General features: G+C 41.3%; 3 long non-coding RNA genes across 7 annotated transcripts; 2 read left to right on the top strand and 1 right to left on the bottom strand.

Moving 5' to 3' along the window:
* The first annotated feature begins 658 nt into the window (after positions 1-658).
* On the top strand, positions 659-3,518 carry LOC124241877 (uncharacterized). 2 transcript variants are annotated; one of them, XR_006889346.1, is made up of 3 exons: positions 659-794; positions 1,614-1,881; positions 3,171-3,518. It is a non-coding gene; the product is annotated as an uncharacterized LOC124241877 (long non-coding RNA). The 2 variants fall into 2 exon arrangements; XR_006889345.1 differs by having other exon boundaries at positions 1,614-1,872.
* On the bottom strand, positions 739-19,020 carry LOC124241876 (uncharacterized). Its single transcript, XR_006889344.1, has 3 exons — positions 18,916-19,020; positions 3,861-3,995; positions 739-824 (listed from the first exon to the last, which is right to left on the bottom strand). It is a non-coding gene; the product is annotated as an uncharacterized LOC124241876 (long non-coding RNA).
* LOC124241875 (uncharacterized) lies at positions 5,801-11,698 on the top strand. 4 transcript variants are annotated; one of them, XR_006889342.1, is made up of 4 exons: positions 5,801-8,321; positions 8,779-8,890; positions 9,487-9,624; positions 10,323-11,698. It is a non-coding gene; the product is annotated as an uncharacterized LOC124241875 (long non-coding RNA). The 4 variants fall into 4 exon arrangements; XR_006889343.1 differs by having other exon boundaries at positions 5,815-8,321; positions 9,554-9,624; XR_006889341.1 differs by lacking the exon at positions 9,487-9,624 and having other exon boundaries at positions 5,843-7,958; positions 8,155-8,321.
* Positions 19,021-22,513: the final 3,493 nt, after the last annotated feature.

Here is a 22,513-nt window from a genome sequence, read left to right on the forward strand (position 1 = left end):
TTTTCTAATGTCCACAGCTTTTAATGAATGGAGATGCAGACAAAAATAAAATTTAAGGGGCCGGCCCCATGGCGGCCCAGGGTTTCGCCAGTTCAAGTCCTGAGTGTGGACATGGCACCACTCATCAGGTCATGTTGAGGCGGCATCCCACATGCCACAACTAGAAGGACCCACAACTAAAAATACACAACTATGTACTGGGGAGCTTTGGGGAGAAAAAGGAAAAATAAAAATAAATAAATAAAATTTAAGCATTGGTTCTTCAGATATATTGAGGTTCACATTTGTGTTATGTTCTAGGCGAGGTTAAGGTGCAACAGAACGGGCTGTTTGCTGTATGAACTTCAAATATATGAGACTAGACTGAAGTAGAGCTATGGCAATAGCAATTAATTTTGATGTGTAATGTGACCAGACATGTTTAAAATGCAACAGAAGCTGAGTCATCTCTTCCATGAGGCGAGCACCAGTGTGAAGCAGCTGTGTGGTGTGATCACAAGACGAGGCTCACAGGAAGAGGCTGTTTGCGATATTTCATCTGTTTTTCCATATTTTAAACAAGGATTCCCTCAGTTCCAGATCTATGTATATACATTTTTCTGAAGCATATTATTCACAACTTTCTAATCAGGTGTGGAAACCATTCCAGAAAGATAGAGAGGGTCCCAGACGGATCCAGAGATCTGCTAACCTGTCTTGCTGTTTGCTTGTGAAAGCCTGGCTGATTCTTGGAGCAAACAGGAATCCTTCTGGTAGAGGGACGAGTTACTGCCCCGGTTGCTGAGTCTGTACTGGTGAGACTAGACTGGTTTCAATAACACCGCCTGCGGGAGAAGCATTTTTTTCTTTTAATTTAATATAGTGAGGATCTAGGGGGATTTACCAAGATGAAAGATACAGTGGAGAGAGAAATGGAATGCCAACATCGAAGAGGAAAGGAAAATTAGGGAAAGGGGACATTCCAAGTTTTGAGGGTTTTGTTTTGTTTTGTTCTGGTTCTTTTGAGAAATGATTGTGTAACTTTTGGGGAGGGAATTTTTTATCTTCCTCTTTTTTAGATTTGGAATGCCTCTTTCTGTGAGGTAAGAAGGAGTTACTGTAAATGCATATGTCTATTTCTCTCGTTTTGCTAAGAAAATTGCCATTAAACATGCTGCTGCTGCTCCCTTATTTTGCACCAAGTAAATGTTTAAATATTTTAAAATAAACATGTTTCAGCTGACTGCTGGGTGAGATTCATTACAGCCAGGAGGAACTCAGTGGAACTGTTCAAGGAGATCTGGTTAATATCCCCACGATTTATGCTTGCGGTAGAAATTGCACTAATATTTACACGAAGGGCATGGTTTGGGGGCAATGGCAAAGCTCGATTGAAGTGGGAATTTGCACAGTCAATGCCCACTAATGAGAATAGCTACAGTTCAGTGCTCCTTCCAAAAGCATAATTAGGCCCTCCAAATGACATGTTATTTTCACATTTTTACTCTTAAACTGCAAACTTTTTTTGCCATCAGAGCCTGCATTAAGACAATTCCTTTGCAAAAATAATTAAGCAAGATAATACTGGGCTACTGAATAACTTCTAAAAAGCTATTTTGGCTTTTCTTTTATAGGTTTTGCCAATGGGAAAAAATCATGATTTTCTGGATGGTTATATTTAAAAAAAACGGTGATCTATGAGTTATCGTTATAGTGTCAGAGTAACATCGCAGAACTGCGTTTCTTGGCACCGTAAACACTTGAATGAGTTCCACGTGGGCGAGAGAAGAAACTTCAGACCAAACATTACACTGAAAATACAGTTCTGCTGAAGTCCTTGTGGGTTTCCTTGTTTGAGTGACGAGTGAGCCAGCGGGAAATCTCTGACACTGGGTCTGCCAGGTTTTTGCTTTTTCTTTGTTCTTGCTTTCCAAGTTCAATGGTTCTCTAATTTGTTCAGGAAGCAGAACATCCTGGAAGTCAAGGTGCTCTTTGTGTCGCACGATAAAATACAGATATATTTATTCCAACCCAAAAAAACTGATTTAGTACAAAAACTTATCTATGTATTTATATCTAGATACAGAGATCTATATAGCTATATCAATATTTATGCACTTATTTATTTTTTAAGAATATTCAGTGTTGGTTTGTATATCACACTGCCTTGATCCTATATTTATAAAGAAAACCAGGCTGCTTCCTGGCTTCCAATTAGGGCTATTTTCATCTTTTCCTGTTAGTGTTTGTCTGCTACTTGTTCCCTCACTTTTGTACCCAGCAGATAAGATGTCATAGCTGATGTTTTAAGAAAAATTCATGAGAGAAAAATCTAAGATTTTAAAGATTCTATCCACTTATTTGAGATGTTCCTGAAAAATGGGAAAATTCCAGTATTTGATTTTAGCCCTGGAGAGACTAGTCCAGCTCGTGGTCCAGCAATAATAGATCTGAGCATAGCTGGAGAACCGATCTTCTAATTTTAAGCTGAGAACCCATTACAATATCTAATTGCTGCTTAGAAGATAGAGAGAGGGTATTAATATAGGCCAAGGTTAACTGAAAGGCAGCTATGGACATCTTCCTTTTTTTTTTTTTTTCTAATCTTTATTGAGCTTTAACTATGTGCCAGGCACTGACTTAAACGCTCTACATATATTAATATTTTTAACCTTCAAAACTCTAAGAAGCAGGTAACATCATTCATTCATTTATTAATGCATTTATACTAAGTGCCAGGCACTAGTCTATGCCCTGGGGGTAGAACATGAAGAGAACAAAGTCCCTGTTCTGCTACAGGATATAATTCTCATCAGGGGTACAATTCTATCTGTGTTTAAATCTCTGCTCCACCCTTACAAGCTCTGTGACCGTGAGCAGATTATGTAATCTCTCTGTGCCTCAGCTTCTATATCTGTGAAGAGCAGATGATAACAGGCCCTACCTTAGAAGGGTGATATGAAGTGCCATGATATGATATTAATGAGTTAATGGTTGCAAAACTCTTAGAATGGTGCCTGGCAGACAGTAAGCATTATGTAAGCACATGTTCCTCGTTGACATAGGGTGCACCCTTCAGCAAACATGTGACATATACATGTGGAGGTAACAAATGATATGAAGAAAAATAAAAGTGGGTAAAGGAAATAGAGAAAGACTAGAAACAGTTGTGGGGTGTTCATTTTCTGCAGATGAATGGGAGAGCCTCACTGGGACGATGACATTTGAAAAGGTCCGGGACAGAAGTGCGAGAGCAGATCATGTCTCCTTCTAGGGGAGGAGTGATCCAGGTGAGGGGAACAGCGTGTGCAAAGGACAGAGGAGGGAGTGTGCGTGGTGTGTTCAAAGAACAGCAAGAAGCCAACAGGACCAGGAAAGGGAGTGCGGCCGGACACGAAGAGAGAAGGAGCAGGGATTGTGTCAAGAGGAGCCTTGTAGGCTATCACGAAACTTTCTATTTTGATGAGAACTTTACTCTGAATAAAGCTGAAGGTCCCAGAAGAGATCCCCGATAAACTGTACCCTTGTTCCCCACCCAAGTTTTAAATAACTGGCAAAATAAAGCAAGGGATTTTTGTCTTTCTTTTTCTTTTCCTCTCTAGTGCATCCTAAGCAGCAGAATAGTACTTGGCAAAGAGTAGGCTCTCAAAAAATACTTGATGAATGAATGAAGAAAGAAATTCTGTTTTAAGTAAAGATAGAAACCAACACACCAGCTTTATTTTTGATAGAGGTGCAGTTGTTAGATGCTGCTTTAGGTCAGTTAGCAAAGCGGACTTGCTAACAATACTAAACTCCAAGATTAGGCAGAAAGAACCACTGCGTGTCAAGTGATGGCAGCATCAACGGACAGGGGCCGAGGCACCCTGAGGAGGGCTTACCTGATGGCAGAGCAGAGGAGAGCACCTGCTTTCTGCTGGCTGGCTCACTCCTAAGGGGGTGAGGGGCCACACCTGGTTTTCCATCCCACACTTATCAATCCAATAAGTCACTCCATCTTCCCAGGAGCAGAGTGTCTAGAAACAGAGAGAAGCCAGGTTGTGCCTTGGAATACACTCTCTCACGGAATCAGGAGAAGGGAAAGAGTATATCCTTCTAATGACTGAGATAGGCACACATTCAGGATCTGCAGCGGGGAAGGAAATTCTCAGATTTTCACTTTTAAAGGATTCCTTCTATTTGCCCCTCAAGATCCACTCTTTAGCCTCCTCGCTGGCTCAGTGCCCCGAGATGAATGGGATTGGGCTATAAGACGAGAGCATCAAAGAGCTTGGGTTGGGTGAGGTCTGGGTATTCCCCTTTCTGGATCTGGTAACCACTTCCTGCGCTCTGAGATACAGCACCATCCCTTTTTGATTTCCCTCAAAGCTGTACTTACCTTTGTAAATTATTCCTTTATTTAAACTGTCTTTAAATTACCCAGTTTGTGTATGCCATCTGTTTCCTGCCCAGATCCTGATACAGAGATATAGCTGCCCTGGCTGTTGTGTGAGGAAAGGATTTGGCGGGGAAGAGGAGGCATGTATAGAAGCCAACTGGTTAGGAGTCGATGGCGATACTCCAGGCGCAAAATGATGGCGCGGCTGGCCACAGTGGTAACAATACTCACACTCATAGTGGGAAATGGTCGGAGTTGGGATTTAATTTGAAGGTAGAGCCCATGGGACTTGCTGATGCATTGGCTATGGGCTCCAAGAGAAAAAAGCAGCAAAAAAACCTCCTCGTTTTACAAATCTGTGGAACAGAATGGTGCTCTTTAGAGGCCTGACAGAGAGTAAATTGACTGGGGTTGTTGCAGAGGTGGGAAGATATCCTCCAAGAATTTGCAAGATTGCTTTAGCAAGTTTTTTCCTCTTGGTAGTGTTCATCTCAAAACTGTAATTCCTAGCGCCAGGCCTGTGGCCTTCTCCAGTTTCTCCAATGATCTCCAGACTGTTGCAAATATTTCCACCCAAGGGAATGAATTTTAACCCACTTAAATTAAAAGAGCAAACTTATATATATACCACCCACCCTTTTTAGGAGAAAGAGGGAAAGGGAATATTTTAAACCAAATTACCAAGGGATGTTACAATTGCAGAACTCTTGGTAACTACTAGCCCACCGAGTAAAACCCTAAGATTCTGAGCATTGACTCTTCTACTGGACCTACTGGCCGTACAAACTTCTGATTACTACTACCCACATATGCTGAGCAAGTATAATCAGTATTAACCTAATAATACATAGATGCGTGCATATGTATATGTGTGTGTGTATGGACGCGTGTGAGATGAAACAAAAACGGAAAAGACATAAACCAAATTGCTAGGATTATAAGTAACTTTCTATTTTCTCTTTATACTTGTCCACATTCAAAGTTTTCTGAAATAGTCAAGTGTTAGTTTTAGAAACAGTTTCTGTTTTGATTTCATCCTTATGCTGGGCCTACCTGACCGTCTATCTAAAATAGGGACACCTGGGGGCCAGCCCCGTGGCTTCACAATTAAGTTCAGTGAGCTCCGCTTTGTGGCTGGGGTTCTGTTCCTGGGTTCCCATACTGAGGCAGTGACCCACATACAAAATGGAGGAAGATTGGCACAGATGTTAGCTCAGGGCCCATCTTCCTCACCAAAAAATAAATAAATAAAATAAAATAGGGACACCTCCACCCCACTCCCCTTTCACACAAACGCGTACACATACGACTTCACTCCTCTTCACAGCATATATCACAGCCTGAAATTCTATTATTTGTTTATGGTTCAATTCCATCAACATGATTTAAGCTTCCTGAAAAAGCAGGGTCTCTGCCTGCCTTGTGCACACTTCCAGTGCCTAGAACAGTGCCTGGTACTCTGGAGGAAGCCCCACAAATGTTTGTTGATTCATACACGCACACAGACACACACTTTTAGTTTAAAGACATTTGGCAACACAGATTGTCCCGGTCATTCTAAAAAATCGACACCACTTGTAGGAGTATAAATTGATACAAATTTGCTAAGGAGAAATTTTACCATATATTAAAAAGAAAAAGAAAAACTTAAGAAAAGTCATGACCCTTGATTCAGCAACTCTACTTATAGGGGCTTAAGAAGAGATTCAGACAAATGGTTACTTACAAAAGTATCTTTGTAGCACTCGTATAATAGTGAGAAAAATAAGGAGGCTTGGTTAAATATATTATGAAAAAGCCTTAGGATAATAGATCATTATAGCAATTAAATTGCTGTAGAAAGAGGTGTACATCTATTATTAAATTGTAAAAGTAGGTAATAAAGTAGCATGTTCAGCATAATTCCTTATACATGGAAAATCTTTGGAATTCCAGAATATTAATCATGGTTATTTCTGGGTTGCGAGATTGTAGATGTCTCAGTTTTCTTGTGCTTATCTACACATTTTAAAATGTCTACAATAAACCCATGAAACAGGGTGCTTTATTTTATTTTCCAATAGTGATAAAAATTATTATAAGCAATCCAAAATGGATTTCCTAAGGACTCGCAACTACAGCACGTCTTAAAGTGCCTTAAAGTCGAAAAAGTAAACTTTGCAAGTGAATTAGAATCACAAAATGGTCTGAATATTTTCTCTAATTCTGTTACCCAACATTTATCTCAAGCAGAGCAACATTTCTCTCTGGGCTCCAAAAGAGATCTGTAGAATCACCACCGTTGGCCGACAGAAATTATTACTACAAATAATAATTCAGTTGACAATAAAAACCCTGGGAGGTATATATAAAGCCACAATGCACCGCCGTCCTCGAGTGGAATCTACAGATGTCGGAGGCATGTGAAAAGGTCCTCTTTCAAAGTCAAATCAAATCAATGGTATTAACACCACTACAGTACAGGACCCACTGAACTAAACTCTGAGGAAACACAAAACTTGTGGCCACTGTCCTTGCTCCCCAGTGACTCTACAGAAGCAACAGAGCAAATTTGGGTCAGGAGAGCTGTTTGGAGCCAGTAGGAAGGATGGTCTTAGAGGTGAGGAGTGGGGTTGCAGGTGGTACGGGTTACTCCCTTCGTCAGAGCCTGGGGTTGCAAAAACGTCATCCGACAGCTGAATCAGCCCTGCAGGCATTTAAGCACTTAGAGTGCTTAAAAATAAAAGTTTGAAATCTTATTTAGTTGTTTCCAGACATAGCACTTAGCAGCTAGTCTAATTCACAAAGTTAACTTATGGGCTCCTGCAGGTACAGTTTTTGATCCTTGCATCTGAGCGATTTCTGGACCTGACTCGAAATTAGCCAGCATTTGTCAAACTGAAAATACAGAGAACACTGCTTTTTAATGACCAACATGAAAGTGTCCTGCTGCTTGATTTTAATAATGGGAACTTCTGCAATTCTCAGGAAATAGCTACTAGATAGGATTTCCTCCCAGGCCGCTTTCTTAAAGCTTTGTCCTGCTGCTGTTTATCTGCCAGGGATTAAAAAAAAAACAAACAGCAGCAAGCCAGTCTTAAGGAAAAACAACAAACAAAACAAAGTTAGAGTCTATTGCACTGGGAAAATAGGTGTAGATGAGCTTCTGCAGGACCTCGATTGCCAGGATATCGAATTTTGACTTTATCCTGAAGATCATCAGGAGTCCTTGACAGGAGATAGAGTAGAAATTTAAAAGCAGCCTCTAAATTTCAGAAACGGAACCCATTGATAAGAGTCCATTTTAAAGAGGAATCTTCAGGTTTGGGGCATGAGGTCATGCCTGTCACACAATTTCTACCACTCTCCAGAGTAATCATGGGTGATTTGGCACCTCCGGCTAATAGGTGTGTCATATCAGAGACTGCCACAGACACCCGGGGCAATGAGATTCGTCACTTAAAGAAGGAGGCTGCGGGAGAGCGCCCCATCCACCGCTGCTGAGTCATCCCACTCTGTTAGCTATTTAAACAAGCCTCCAGCAGACACACAATCAACACTGCACTCCGACAATGTCCAGACCTCCAGAAATCATGGGTCCAGCTTGGATTGCCCAAGACAAGTACAATCTTCAAAACAGTCTCTCTCCTCTTTTCCCCATATTGTCACACTAGGGGTTCTGACCTCTGGCTCTTTTACTAGAAATGAGACTATCCAGCCAGTCCTCCTATGGGACCTTGGCCCCAGAGGTCACCAATTCCTGTTTCAAGTTTTCCCACGGTCTTTCTGACTTGACTCTTGTATTTCTTTCATGCCAGCAAACAGTGGTGGAGCACCTGTTGTGGGTTCGGCACTGAGCTACAGGTAAGAGTTGGTTAAAGGATAAACAAGACACATTCCTTGCCTTTGGCAGCTCACAGTCCAGTGGAAGAGACAGTCACGTAACCAGGCAACCACAATATACGAAGTGATGGTTCTAAGACAGGTAAGTACAAGATGATGTTCTGGACCTTAATTTTTTGGGGGGGCGGGGTACCACTACCCTTCTCAAAAAGCCATCATGCTCTGTGTATGACCATCTAGGAAGAATTGAAGGGACGTAGGAGGCATCAAAGGGATATGGGAGGATGGATGTTTTAGAAGGGCTTTTCGAATCTAACAGTGTGTTCACCGTTCCATCTGTCTGCCAGCCGTCACCTTGTTTGACTTGTGCCCTCACGGCCGCTCTGTCTGGCTGTGAGGGCCGTTGGTGGTTCTCTTCGCTGCCCATCCTGTAGGTGCTCTCTTCAGTGTGTCAGATGAGGACTCCTTTCATATTTGGCTGTCATCTATCAGCCACAACTGCCCTGTCCAGAAGAGCTGGCTTGGGCTTTAAAGGCTGCTTCCTGGCTGGGCTTCTCCACCACTCCACTAAGGATGCCATTTGGTCTGACGTGCTGCAGGTGCTGCTGATGAAAGTGCTACAGGAGTTGGTCTGACGTCTTTGGGAAGGACAAGACAGCATGCCCACGGAGTTACCATGTCCCAGTGCTGTTCTTTCCTCCTGATGGAAAGGTATTGTAAATACAGAGAAGGGCACTAGCTTATTTTAAAAATTAAATATGAGCTAGGAGCTGTCTTAGGCACCATATAAAAGCTTTATTTAGTTCTCACATTATCCTTAGGTTAGAATCCTGTTTTTATAGTCTGAGTAAATTATGGCTCCAAGAGGTTGGGAGACTTATCCAAAGACAGACAGCTCTATAATTTTTCCTCAAGCTTGAATCTGAAGACACGTCTACGCGACTTTGAATTTTGTGCTCTTTAAATATTGCAACAGCGCAGAGAAGGCACTGTGGAATATTAACTTGGCAATAAGAGTTCTGATTTCAGTCTGATTACGAGTCTTCCAAGAGTGATATAAACACAGGACATACAGCACGAGTTTCTGAAGCTTTGTTCTGAAACATGAAACCAACAGGAACAAATTGGAGTAGAAGGAAGCAACAAACACATAGTAAAATCTGATTCATCTGATGAAAATAGGGATAAATATGTTCACATTCCCAGAACTTTTAATATTGAAAAATAAAAGACACGCTGGGAAAAAGATGAGGGGAAAATATGCCTGTTTTTATGACTTGTTGATATCTGTGGGGTTTTTCCTTAAGCCTGAAACAATTTACAGCATTGCCAGCAGCATTCAGTACATTCAGAACAGGATCATTTCACCCACAGCTGAACGAGGGCCACGCTTGGGACAGCACCGAGAACAGCTTTCCAGCAGACACGCCGGGGAGTAAGCCAGGGTCAGTGAGTGAAACGGAGAGCAGGGCCATTTAAAGCAACACGGTTTATGTAACCGTGATCTAATTGCTTCCACTGGAAATGGGTCAGATTCTAGTCAAGAGAACCAAGGGCCTTAATGACCCCAGTGAAATTAGACTATGGCTTTACTTTCAACCTCCTCGGAGAACACGGCCCTCTGATGAAACGTTGCTTTGATTCATTTCAATCTGCCATGTTTCCCACTCCCTTCTTGCTTTGTCATTGTTGATTTGCTATTTTTCCTTTCTTTTTTGGTTAAACACATTAAAGTAAACAGGATATGTCATATGACAGACTACGATAAATTTACTATTGGGAATAGGGGACAAGTATGGGATAAAGACATAGGTCCTTTTCGCCTCTCGCAGCTGTGATTCAGTTGTGACTCAAAAGGAAGTGTGCCACCTACTGAATCATGGAAACCACTTCCTGTAGCTCTTTGGTTTATTCTGGAGGGGCATCAGGCCAAGTACTGCCCTGCCCTGACCCTGACTGGCTCTTCCGAGCCAAGGCGTTCACAGCTTGAGGTGGTTTGGCTTCGGACTCTGAGAACATTACATATTAAATTACAAGTGTTTCGTTTCCTAGCAAGGAGTCTTTAGCAACATAAAAACGAACATGTGTTATTTGCAAACCGAGTGTATCATTACTCAACCTGAATATCTTTACTTTTTCATAGGGTATGTATTCCGGATGACCACTCTCAAGATCTGAATGTACACTGGTTCTGTTTTTCCTGAGGGCAACGTGGGCAGTCTGTAGGGTGGCATTAACCAGATGAGGCTTCAAGAGCACCCTTTCATCAGGGACGCAACAGTAGAGTTGTATTCATTCATTCGACATATTTTTGGAGCATGTGCTTATTGCCATGTACTGTGCTGGGTAGGTGCGGAGCATCCAGTGACAAGACTGTACGGCTCCTTACTCCACGGGGCTGGTGTTCTCCACTGTACGGAAATTCCGCTCTCCCCTCTCAAGGCACAGGTTGTGCTTTGTACACCATTAAAAGGAACATCAACTAAAGGAAAACTGTTGTTTCCTCTCTACCCACAGAACACTTCTGACACCAGATGTGTGGGGGTTTCTACACCAAGCAATTCTCCAGTTCTCAGTGAACACTGACTGCGTATTCTACAGTTTCACTCCATTCCAAACCCAACTGCCCAGGGTTAGCACAGACCCCTCAGGTTAAGGGCTCAGTCTCACAGGATTTCCCCAGACTTCAGATGCTAATTATAAGACCCCAATTGTCACCTATATTTCTGACCAACTGGCTATAAATTGAGCTCTCCCATGACCCCCTCCTCAGGTTTGATAATTTGCTAGAAAGGCACACAGCACTCAGAAAAACACTTTACTTACATTTACTGGTTTATTGTAAAGGATACAACTCAAGAACAGCCAGATGGAAGTGACACATAGGGCAAGGTTTGGGGGTGGGGGCAGGGATTGGAGCCTCCCTCCCAGCACCTCAGTACGTTCGCTGCTCTGGAAGCTCTCCAGGCTCCATAGTTCAGGGGTTTTATGGAGACTCCGCTATGCAGGCATGATTGACTAAACCACTGACCTATAGTGATTAAGCCCATCTCCTGCCCCTCTCCCCTCCCTGGAGGTCAGGGGTGAGTCTGGAAGCTCCAACACTCTAATTACATGCTTGGATCCTCTGGCAACCAGCGTCCGTCCTCCAAGAGTTGCCTCATTAGCATAAACTCTAGTATGGTTAAAAGGGGCTTATTATGAATAACAAGAGATGCTCCTGTCACCCCTTTGTTCAAGAAATTCCAAGGGTTTTAGGAGCTCTGTGCCAAGAACCAAGGAGGAAGACCAAAATATATATTTCTTATTATATCACAACCATGCAGTCTCAGCATCCAGCGCTGGGCCTTGCAAAAAGCAGCCCCTCCATACCTTTGTGAGTAGACACAGGAAAGCAGAATGAAGGAAAGAGGGGTCAGCAACAAAAAAACAAACAACCCGGTTCAACAGTGGGCAGAGCATCTGAACAGACATCTTCCCAAAGAAGACATACAGATGGCCAACAGGCACCTGAAAAGATGTTCAGCATCACTAATTATTAGGGAAATGTAAATTAAATAAAAAATGAGATCTCACCTTGTGCATGTTGGAATGGCTACTATAAAAAGACAAGAAATAAAAAGTGTTGGAGAGGATGTGAAGAAAAGGGAACTCTCAAACACTGCTGGTGGGAATTCAAACTGGTGTAGCCACTATGGAAAACAATATGGAGATTTCTCAAAAAATTAAAAACAGAAATACCATATGATCCAGCTTCTCCACTATAGCGTATTTACCCCAAAAACACAAAACGCTAATTCAAAAAGATATATGTACCCCTACCTTCACAGCATTATTCACAATAGCCAAGACTTAGAAACAACCTCAGTGCCCATAAATGGATGAATGGATAAAGAACAGATAAAGGAACGTGTACATATATATACATATATGTGTGTATATATGAACATACACACACACACACACACACACACAATGGAATACTACTCAGCCATAAAAAGATGAAATCTTGCCATCTGTGACAACATGGATGGACCTTGAATGTATTATACTAAGTGAAATAAGTCAGACAGAGAAAGAAAAATACTGTATAATTTCACTCATATGTGGAAGATAAAACAACAACAACAACAACAAACACATAGACACAGAGAATAGATTGGTAGTTACCAGAGGGAAGGGGGTGAGGGGAGGGTGAAAGGAGTAATGTGATGGATGGCAACAGGCTTTTGGTGGTGAACACAATGTAGTCTATACAGAAGTCAAAATATAATGACATACACTTGAAATTTATATAAAGTTATAAACCAATGTTAATGCAATAAAAAAATAATTAAATAAAACTAAATAAGAAAGAAGGAAAGAAGGGAAAGAAATCACCTGAGGGTTATTTTTTGTTGTACTTGCAAGTGAAGATAAAAGCATCCAGTTATTTATTTTCTTCTGTAACGAAAATTCCAAATAGACCAACAGTTTCTGCTCTTAAGTAGGGCAGGAGATTCCACAGTGCTGCAGACACATGTGGGCTCTTAACCTGGACAGTTCTTAAACCAAGGAGGCCCATTCCGAGAGGAGTTCCACACCAGAAGTCCTGAGAATCCCCTCTAAGAGTAAAAGGCTGTTTGCTCTCATCCTTATAATGGGTGAGAATCCCTAACGGTAGAGAATCTATTATTCCTCTCTTGATCCATGCCCAGCAAATGTGACAAAGAAGGGCTGCAATCTGTGTAACATTGAGCAAGTAATTTCCCCACCTCACAGAAGAGTTGTGAGAGTTCAGTGAAACAATGTCTAGAATGGTGATCCACATACAGCAGGCTCCTTGTAAATAGAAGCCATCACTACTACAACTCGTTTTATTGTCATTACCATTACTACTTCTACTGCTATTACTTAGGTTGCACCTGATAAGGTCAGCAGTTTTTCCAGAGTACGACCAATGGCCTATGTTTAATGATGGAAGTCGATGGCTCAGTGTGTCTCAGCCTTTCTAAACCCATGCTCCTCTTTTTTTTTGAGGAAGTTTAGCCCTAAGCTAACATCTGCCACCATTCCTCCTCTTTTTGCTGAGGAGGATTGGCTCTGAGCTAACATCTGTGCCCATCTTCCTCTATTTTATATGTGGGATGCCTGCCACAGTATGGCTTGACAAGTGGTGTGTAGGTCCGCACTCGGGATCCGAACTGGTGAACCCCGGGTCACCAAAGTGGAACATGCGAACTTAACCGCTGTGCCACTAGGCTGGTCCCCGTGCTCTTCTTTTGACAATCATAAAAATCTTAACTTGACCTCCAGTTGAAAATCCCTGCCAAGAAGATATTGTCTAGGTTTCTTACAATGTTTGATTTATGAGAGCAGTATTATTTCCCGAACTTCAGCACCCCAGGTTTGGTTCTCTGGTGTGGACCTATGCCACTCTGTTAGAGGCCATGCTGTGCTAGCAGCTCACATACTAAAAAATACAGGAAGATTGGCATGGATGTTAACTCTGGTCAAATCTTCCTCAGCAAAAAAAATGAAAAAAATTTTAAGAGTTAATTTGAGCAAAAATTGATTCTCACTGGGCAGTGCCAAACTGGAAGTAATCAAGAGCACTCCACTGATAGGAGCTAGAGGAGAGACTTTTTTTTTTTTTAAAGATTTTATTTTTTCCTTTTTCTCCCCAAAGCCCCCCGGTACATAGTTGTGTATTCTTCGTTGTGGGTTCCTCTAGTTGTGGCATGTGGGACGCTGCCTCAGCGTGGTCTGACGAGCAGTGCCATGTCCGCGCCCAGGATTCGAACCGACGAAACACTGGGTCGCCTGCAGCAGAGCGCACGAACTTAACCACTCGGCCACGGGGCCAGCCCCTAGAGGAGAGACTTTTATAGAGAAGAGGCGGAAGCAAAGCAAGGGAATTATTTGACTGACTATACCTTAGGTGGTTACATTATTTGGGAAAGTCTAGTTGGTTTGGTTGTCCTTAGGCCTCAACTTCTTTACCTTGAGGCATTTACAGGCTTAGGTATTGGTTTGCTCACATAGACTGATAAGGTATTAGAGCCACCTCAGCCTAATGGCCTCCTGTTTAATTTAATACTGGTTTGTTTTGCCCCTGCTGTAAGGCTATTCTCTACACATCTGACATGAAAGAAGAGGAAGGAGGAAAAAAAGAAGAAGAAAAAGAAAAGGAGGCACCAGCCCCATGGCCAAGTGGTTAAGTTTGCACACTCTGCTTCGATGGCCCAGGGTTTTACTGGTTTGGATCCTAGGCACGGACATGGCACCGCTCATCAAGCCATGCTGAGGCAGCATCCCACATAGCACAACCAGAGGCACTCACAACTAGAATATACCACTATGTACTGGGGGGTTTGGGGGAGAAGAAGAAAAAAAAACAGATTGGCAACAGATGTTAGCTCAGGGTCAATCTTTAAAAAAAATTTTTTTAAATAAAAAAAAAGAAAAGGAGAAGTAGGAAGAGAAACAAAGGGGGAAAAAAATCTCCATCAAAAATATTGAAGAGGGGCCAGCCCAGTGGCACAGCGGTTAAGTCCACATGCTCTGCTTCGGTGGCCTGGGGTTCACTTGTTCGGATCCCGGGTGTGGACATATGCATTGCTTATCAAGCCATGCTGTGGCAGGCATCCTACACATAAAATAGAGGAAGATGTTAGCTCAGGGCCAATCTTCCTCAGCAAAAAGAGGAGGATTGGTGGCAGATGTTAGCTCAGGGCTAATCTTACTCAAAAAAAAAAAAAAATATGTATACACACATAGAAGAGATGGAGGTTTTACTGAAGTTTCCTTAAGTACTACTGAGGCATTTATAACCTACCTCACACCACAAGAACTAATATCTTCTTTAAACTTTTCCCAGTTTCCCTCAGAGTTCCCCTTTCTATAGAAATCCCCAAATCTCCCTTCACATAGGTTCTTCCTTACTTAGAGGACACTTTTCTTCCCCTGTTTACTCCAGATTATCCCAGAGTCTGCTCCTCTGTTTTAAAGAGCAATTTAACCTCCTCTCAGCTCCCCGAGTTCTCCTCACCTCTCACAAGATTCGGCTCAACAAAGGACAGGAAGTTAGACCCTAACTGAAGGTTTCAGGAGTGAGGCCTTATAATAGCTGCTTAGTCAAGAATGGTGACAGCAATGACAGCAAGCAAATAAATTAGTTCACAAAAGAGTCTCAGAAGCCCCACAATATTTTAAACCCTTATCTCCTTGTACAGTGTGTTACTGTTTCTGTTTTGTTCCCTGATATACCCCAACTGCCTATTAAGAGTACCTGGCAAGAATATTTATTGAATAAATAAATTAGTGTGAGAGTTAACGTTTCAAGCAAAACAAAATACCATTAGATTATCTTTTCTACTTTTTCTCTTAAATATTCTGTGTGAAACAGTCTCACAAACACACATAGGAAAGGATATAATTTTCTGTCATTAATTTCTTATTATGTCACTTTAGGTCAAATGTCACAGAAAATTATACTGAACTCTTGACCAATCTATCTATTTTTTCCATTGGAATATTGGTCCAACTAAGAAATAACATCAAGGAAAAATTTTTTGGCAGAAAAATGTCCCCTCCAAATTCTTGTATGTTTTGTTTTGATTTTTCCTTAGTGACTGGAGGTCAGTTTCAATCCAGTGAGGCACAGATTCCAAATTTTCAATCTGGTTTTCTTGAGTACTGACTGTGTGCCAAGAATGAAGCAGTGACACAGCCTCACTACCAAGACACACACACACACACACACACACACACACACACACACACACAGAGTCATACCAGGGCATGTTCTGGTGATTTACAAGCTTCTGCCCCCTAACATTTAGTCCCCAAATCATACTTTTTAATTTCAAGTGGATCTACTCCCTCCCTCCCTAGCCAGTTCTCATGAAATGTTTTGTCTAATACACTGGTCAGTATATTCCAGACCCTAAAAGATACCATAACGGAATCATCTATTCACTGAAGATACTAACTGTCCTCCACTTATCCTTTCTTGTTTCCTTTTAAAACTTAGATTTTAATATGTTTGGGAGTGGATCAATGACTATTAATGTAAATGTTGAAGAAACGATAATTTTGGTTTAGTCCAGTAAAAAAAGTAACTAAATATGTTTTGGCAGCCTCCAAAGAATCACAGGTTTAACGTAGTGGAGGGACAGTGCCCTAAAAGAAAAGGTGACATGCCGGACAGCCAAGAGAACAGACGTCCACTAGAAGTAACACGAGCACTGGGTTTGGATGAGGCCCAGCCCGGCTCTGAGACTGGGGGCAACTCGCTGAATCTGAGCCTTAGCTTCTTCACCGAGGACTAGAGCTATCAATACCTGTATTTGGGACTCTTCTTGCTTAAGGTTAATCGTATCTGTTGTCATGATTCTATAAATCTCAGAATAATCTTTTCCTGTCACAGCCAAGTTCTCTATCAATGACAGAGATATTCACCTGGTTATTTTGGCCACTCTAATCCTGCTGGTGAGAACACCTTCAAGGGAGCTTTCCATCGGGAGCCGACAGTGGCATTTAAAGTCACTTGTGCTCTTGGTAGAGAGGGCAAATTTGAAAGGAGACCAGAATTTAACCACCAATAACATTTTTTTTTGTTTGGACCTAGTAGCTTCCCTGATAATGATATTTAGCTCATATTTTTTATGTCCCTATTAAATGCCAAGCCCTTTTTATGCATTACCTCATTTAATTCTTATAGGAATCCTCTGTAATAGGATATCAGAGTGTTAGACTATAAGTTACAGGAAAGAAAAACAACCAACCTCCAACTCACTGAAACAATAAGGGCATTTGTTGGCTCATATAACTGGCAGTCTAGACAGAGGACAGCTTCAGGGTTGATGGGTCCAGTGGCTCCACACTGTCACAGGTCCCCAGGTTCTGTCTCTGTCCTGACATCCAGAGTTAGATTCCTCCTAAAACCAATTTCCCTCTGTAGGATGCCATCCACAGGAAACCTCCTTCCTTATTTCTATCTAGCAAAGGAGAGAGAGTGCTCCCATGAACAATAAAAAAGTGAAAAAAAATTGCCTTCTCCTCCTTATGATGGGCCTACCTTTAGTCAGCTGCTTATTTCTGAAACAGTAGCTACTGAGGGTAGAGGTAGGGGGAAAAAGAATGCTATTGCATTATTAACTAAGGCTCATCTTCCTGAATCCAGAGGATTAAGATTATCTTGATTTGGGGCCGGCCCCGTGGCCGAGTGGTTAAGTTCGGGAGCTCCGTTTTGGCAGCCCAGGGTTTCGCTGGTTCGGATCCTGGGTGCAGACATGGCACCACTCATTAGGTCATGTTGAGGCGGCGTCCCACATGCCACAACTAGAAGGACTTACAACTAAGACATGCAGCTGTGTACTGGGGGAATTTGAGGAGAAAAAGCAGGGGGAAAAAAAACCCAAAACAAAGATTGGCAACTGTTGTTAGCTCAGGTACCAATCTTTAAAAAAAGAAAAAATTATCTTGATTGATTTGGATGAGTCAGAATTTACTCCTGGAGCTGGGCCATTCTCTGATCCACATCGTCTACTATACAGCGGAAGAGGAATCAAATTTGGGGGAACCAACTACAATGTGAACGACAGCAAATACTGTTAATCCCCAATTTACAGAAGAGAAGATTGAAGCATAGGGGAGAGAAGTTAAGTAATTTGCCCAACATCATAATTGAACCTGGGCAGTCCATCTCCATTCTAACAATTCGATTATCTCCTGTCTGCATTTCTTGAAAGTTTATGACGTATAAGGGGAACTCCAAGATAAGAGGAAGGTGTGTAAAGGAAAGACCACAGCAGTAGGCAACAAGAGATCGAGGTTCCAATCCTGCCTCTCCCATTTACTAGCTGTGTGACTTGGAAATGAGAGTAATAAAACCCACTTACTGGAGTAATAGCTCAAACATTCAAATAAAAATGATGCAGAAGAGAAGCATCACTTGGGAGATTGTTTGAAATTCGAATTCTCCACCCCACCCAGACTCGCTTAATCAGAAACTGTGGGGGTGGGACCCAGCGACACGTATTTTAAGGAGCCCTGCAGGTGATTCTGAGGCATGCTGAAATTTGAGAAGCACTAGTGTAACACATTGCCTGGTGCATAAGCTTTTATTTGTTGTTATTGTGCTAAAGACAATGAGCATATTGACTTCTATCTCCAAGAGGTCACAACCTAGAGAAAGACAAAAGTTCTTTAATACAGGACCATGCTGATTTATAAATGTTCTGATAGAGATTCAGTGTGCTTAGAAAGCTTATAAGGGGTTGAATTTATTTCTCATAAGATGAATTTCAGAAGCCTTTATAGATTACATAAGAAGTGGAAAGGGAGAAAATAGCTATGAACTGTAAAGCAGCAGATAACAACTAAACTTCCAGTGGTTGCTGCAACATTGTATCTAGAAATATATCAATTAAAATTTATCAGTTCAGGGGCCAGCCCTGTGGCATAGTGGTTAAATTTGTCACACTCCACTTCAGTGGCCCAGGTTCATGGGTTTGGATCCCGAGCGCAGACCTACACCACTCATCAGCCATGCTGTGGTGGTGATCCACATATAAAGCAGAGGAAGATTTGCAGCAGATCTTAGCTCAGAGCTAATCTTCCTTAACAACAACGACAACAACAACAACAAAATATATATATATCAATACAAACTAATAGATTAAAGACCTCATATTGTACAGAAATAAAAATCCATCAGAAGATGAAGATTTTAGTCTGGGTGTTACACTTACCAGCTGGTTCTCACAGTCCTATTTCATAAAAATGGAAAGAAGTTGGTCTGGCTCCCTGCTTCTTAACCAGGAGAAAGTAGGGTGGGGCCAGGGCAGGTGTAGTCCACAAGATTCTGCAGGAGAGTTGTGGGCACACCCTGGTTAAGAAGCACTGGATTAAAAATGGTCTCTAATCTGTGACTGTAGATTAAAGAATTATCAAATGTAAAATACATTAATACACTATGAAAGCATGTAAATATTAAAAATCTATAAGCAAATCTCTGTTTTGTTTTGTTTTTTGCTTAACATCTCTGAAAGTGCTGAAATACCTGAACACACAATTAACCAAAGGGAAACATCTGCAGTCTGCAGTAACTAAAATGTCACCTTCCTTGTGTGGATCACAAAGTCCTTGGCAATCGCTTCCATACCAGATTAGTGAGTGTCGTTGTTTTCATTTTCCAGATGGATAAACAGAGGATAAAGGCCTTGTTCAGGGTCACACATTTCAGTCACCAAATGAGACACAATGGATGCCAGTCTTCTCGCTCCTTCAACAATAAAGACCTTTGAAGCTCTTGCAGTCAACAAGAACTTTTGGAAAGATTACTCTGGCTGAAAAGAGGTATATATGGATGACACCCTCAAGGAGGAGGAAATCAACTTAAAGCTGATGTCTCCAACCACAGTGACTCTCAGCAGCAGAGAGAGAAGAAAAGTAAAGTTTTAGCAAAGATGAGTCTGCAAGAAAATAAATTAAATATAGCTAATTATCAGATGCTCTTTTTACGCAGTAAAACAAGGGCAAAATTACTCAAAGTGGTAACTCTTATCTTTTGATTAATTGACTGAGTAATTCATTCATTCAATAAGTACTCATTGATTACCTTTTATGTGCCAAGTACTCATCTCTGTACTGGAAATGTAAAATGACCAAATCAGATAATAATAACAATAATAGCTAATATAGCAGTTACTAATAATATATTAGTAAATAACAATAGTTTGTTGAAAAAAACGTCAAAACTGAGGGTGAACCAGCATTCTCTTTGGAGCTGCATTTATTGACTATAAGACAGCTAATCTGCTGTGAAATTCTCCAGCTTCGGGGCTCTCTATCAGAAGCAGCTATTGTTGGGCCTGCCCCTTATTGGTGATTCATCTACAGTGAGAATGGCCTGATGCTCACTGTCTTTGGGAAGGAGACCAACCGGAACTCACAGCATTGTGGTTTTTTTCACTGATTTTTAAATTACCAAAACTAACTTTCTAACTTCACTTCTTTGTTTCTTACTTCCTCAAATACTGGAAGGGATATGTAAAATAAAGCAAATGCCATCTTAATATTGTTTTAACACAAAACAACATTGTTCTTTCAACTGTGCCTGAGATGGAATAAAATACAAGCATATTTGAGATTAACTTTCAATGGTAAATTCATTCCACATATGATTTTTAAGAGTAAATGCTTTGGGGGCTTACAAAAACATCTCTTCATCTTTTTAAATGTCAATTTACTCACACTGATGATGCTCTCAGATGTTAGGAAATCCCTTGAGACAGAAAGTGGGAGGGGAGTGTGTGGGGGTGGGGTGCGGGGAGAGTGATGCAATGTGTCTGTCATGTGATTTCACAATTTGTTTTTCAGTCAGCTTGGACTTCCAAAAAGGAAGACTCTCATATGTCAACAAGCTCATGAACTTAAGCTTAAAATACTGGAAGCAAAACCATGGAGTTTCAAATATATGACCTATATGTATTCCTATTCTTTGATGGGATGCTGGCTGGCATTCTTGTCTGATCTCCTGAGAAATGTGCATTTTTCTCTGACAGATTTCCTCGCTTGCTTCATCTGAACACATGAACCATAAACAATGCCTAATAAGAAAACTTTCTGTCTTCTCCAAGGTCAAAGTTGGAACAAGTAGAGGGAATTCAGTTTTCCTTACTCAACAGTATTCATCATTCGTGTAGTCAATGTGCTCATGAAGAATGCAAATCTCTTATGGTTAGTACAAAGAAGCAGCAAATTTTCAGAGCTAAAAAATAAACTGATGAAATTGGAAAGATGTAAAAATATAGTTATTAACCTCTTACAATCCCAGATTTAAAGTTTAAATTCTATGCTCTCATTGTTAAGAAAAAGTCAATGTCATTGTAAACAAGAAAACAGATTCTTGTTCTTTCGTGATCCACTAGTCCCAAAACCTATGAGCATTTCTGCTGATACTTAGCCATTAACCTATTCACACTTTCCAAGGTTCTGTGTGTTTTTCCACCCTCTGTTGTGCAATTCTGGTACAGTATAGATGGCTCAGTGAGAGTAGTGAAGTGAGGAGGAAAGAATAAAATTAAAGTTCTGAAATGGCATTAAAAATAGCAGCTGTCAACGAAAATAATCCATAACCAATCTATAAATGAGAATTTGGGTGAGTTTATTCTGAGCTGAAATCTGAGGACCATGGCCCGGGGCCTTTCTTCCTGAAGGAAGAAAGGGCACCAAAGAAATGAGGTGTACAGAGTGGTTATATACCTCCAAAGAGGGTGCTTTACATATGATTGAAATGTCCCTCCCACAATAGTCACAAGATTGCCCTGTTGGCACAGTGCTTAATGGACACACCAGGTAGTGGGTCTGCTATCTTGGTGGGCGTAGCAGGAGGCAAGTCTACTGTCTCGAGCTGGGTGGTCACAGGTGAGCGCAGCAATCAGTTTCTAGCCTAAGGAAAGATGCTTAATCCTTAAGGAGCCGCCAACGTTGGGAGGGGGAGGGAGGTTGCACCTTTATCTCAAGGGCCTTTGCTCTTGACATAGGGAATATCTAAAGCAGATATACAATGCATGCCCAATGGCCTTGGTCAGGCCCTTTTGGAAAGACAAGGTCAGGCCGAATTAGGTTTATACCACATGGCTTCCTCATATTCTCCAATATATCCTATTGCTTGCCATTTTTATTTGTCACAGCAATAAAACATAATTGTCTGGAAATGACAGCCTTGGAGGCAGATTGGTCAAATAAAATGCCTACTTGGTTTGGAGTCAGGAGATTGTTCAAATTTGTCTCTAGTGAGCATTTATTAGGTAAACTTTAACCAGGTAACTTTTCTGTGACTTTTGATTTTTAAAATAAGGCTAAAAGAAAGTGAAGACAAGAATTTAGTTTTTTTTTTTTTTGAGGAAGATCAGCCCTGAGCTAACATCTGCTGCCAATCCTCCTCTTTTTGCTGAGGAAGACTGGCCCTGAGCTAACATCCGTGCCCATCTTCCTCTACTTTATATGTGGGACGCCTACCACAGCATGGCTTGTTAATCGGTGCCATGTCTGCACCTGGGATCTGAACCGGTGAACCGTGGGCCGCCGAAGCAGAATGTGTGAACTTAACCACTGCACCATTGGGCCGGCCCAAGAATTTAGTTTTAAAAGTAAATTTCCCAATTAAATATAAAGTGAGATGGATAGATTACATGGAAATAAAATGCTAATTAAGTATTTTGTCGCCAGATCCAGAAGCAAGGCTTTGAGACAAGCTTCATTATTATAACTGCAGGATCCTTCACTACATATTCTTTCAATATTCTTAGATTTTTCTCATCTTTACTATATCACATTGTATTA

Source organism: Equus quagga, chromosome 7, assembly GCF_021613505.1.
Source record: "Equus quagga isolate Etosha38 chromosome 7, UCLA_HA_Equagga_1.0, whole genome shotgun sequence".
Taxonomy (NCBI): Eukaryota; Metazoa; Chordata; class Mammalia; order Perissodactyla; family Equidae; genus Equus; species Equus quagga.